General features: G+C 35.8%; 1 non-coding gene across 1 annotated transcript; it reads left to right on the top strand.

Annotated features, from left to right (window-relative positions):
* The first annotated feature begins 373 nt into the window (after positions 1-373).
* On the top strand, positions 374-446 carry Trnaa-agc (transfer RNA alanine (anticodon AGC)). The gene has a single exon. It is a non-coding gene; the product is annotated as a tRNA-Ala (tRNA).
* The last annotated feature ends 1,304 nt before the right edge of the window (positions 447-1,750 follow it).

Genomic DNA, 1,750 nt, shown 5'->3' with positions numbered 1-1,750 from the left:
AGGAACAGCACCCGCTTATTGGCTTTATTCAAACTGATTCGGTTTTATTCTTTAAGATGTATGTATACATTGCTAACGTGCTTTCTCAAATGATGGGGGATTTTTATTGCAATATAGTTATCCCGAAATCATTTATTAGTTGTTTCCCATTTATTTTCTGATAATGTCTCGTCAATATCAGTAGTTTATGTTCTAAATAACAAGCAACTAGAATCAACAGCAACATGTTTTCTTTAATTATCTGTTTTTCTAAAATGAAATTCTGTGTACTTTGGTTAGATAAAAGCGTAAACCTATTTATTGGGTCATGCCTCTAACATTGTGTTTTCAATAGATATAGTAACTTGTATATTGAATTAAATATTTACGGTTTGGGGAATTAGCTCAAATGGTAGAGCGCCCGCTTAGCATGCGGGAGGTACCGGGATCGATACCCGGATTCTCCAGCAGTCTTTATTTTGCTAGCTAATATGTAGCTTTAATTCTCTTTGAAGACAGATGTTTTTCTGACCATTGTTGTACAAATAACGGTTTGTAAACTTTTTATTTGGATAATTTTCTCTAACTATCAGAGAAGATGCGAATGCTCCTATTAATGAATTTTCCGCTGTCGCTCTGATACGCTTTTACGCTTTTGTAACGCAACTTTTTTCATAACAGCCGTACAACGCAGATAACACAAAGATTCTCTGAAGAATTACTCTTTTCTTTACGACTTGCTTTATTGTAACCTGGCAGTTAAAGGTTGAATTTCATCTTTTAGAACTGAAATTGACGCCCTCCTTTGGCACGGAATGGTAAAGAAAGGTTAAATGGCCGCACCCAGGCCTTGCTAGCCCATACACTGCAGAGCTAATCCCAGTCTCCGTTGTATTAAACAGCTGAGAGCATTTTTCTTTCCCATGGATGGGATGTTAGTCCGTCGTAGGTATCCGCCCCCACTCCCAGCCCCCCCACCGTGGGGCGAACTATTCTTACAGCAATGAAGGAAAAAAGAAATGTAAATTCATCAAACGAGACAAGTCGACCAAAGAAATGTCGCTAAACTAACGCGACAAATGTAATCCAGGGCGTCTATTTACATCTGAGTAATGTTTTAAAAGCACGTGATCTTGAAACGAAGTATTTCTAAACCACGCAAACGTTCATGGTACTATGATCAAATTTTACTCCTTAAATTTTTGGGTGAATCAAATGGAATTCCACGAAATATTAAAAACGCCGTTTGCCGTTTGCAAATATCTGCATTAGTTCCGGAGATATTTAAGTTTGAAAAATGTGTAAACTATGCAAATGAAAGACAGCTCAATATTACATCGAATATATAAATAGAGCTATTTTGGTCAATTTGCAGCGGAAACCATTGAACCATTGTTCCCAGGGCAACTAACTGTTTTCCATTCCCCTCCAATCTGATTACATACATACATACTTTATTGTTACCTCCCCAATGGGGCTTTTCAGGAACAATTACTTAAATTACTAAGTTACTAATAACTACGCAATCAAAATTAATCATATTTAAGAAACATTTACAACATTATCTAAACTTTGTAGTCGCGAAAAATACTAAAAATAAATGAAGTTTAGGGAGTATTTACAAAATTGTCTAAAAGCCTATTCGTTAAGATTCAAATATTTTAGTGATTTTCAGCTCGAAAAACATTAAACAAGGTTACAATTACCACCTAACATACTTATATGCTTGCTGGATAATGCAGATGAGGCACCACTGGCAAATATCAAAATG

Source organism: Orbicella faveolata, unplaced genomic scaffold, assembly GCF_042242905.1.
Source record: "Orbicella faveolata isolate gen_17 unplaced genomic scaffold, um_ofav_v1 contig_35, whole genome shotgun sequence".
In the NCBI taxonomy this organism is placed as follows: domain Eukaryota; kingdom Metazoa; phylum Cnidaria; class Anthozoa; order Scleractinia; family Merulinidae; genus Orbicella; species Orbicella faveolata.
This window is presented reverse-complemented; position numbering and strand designations above follow the sequence as displayed.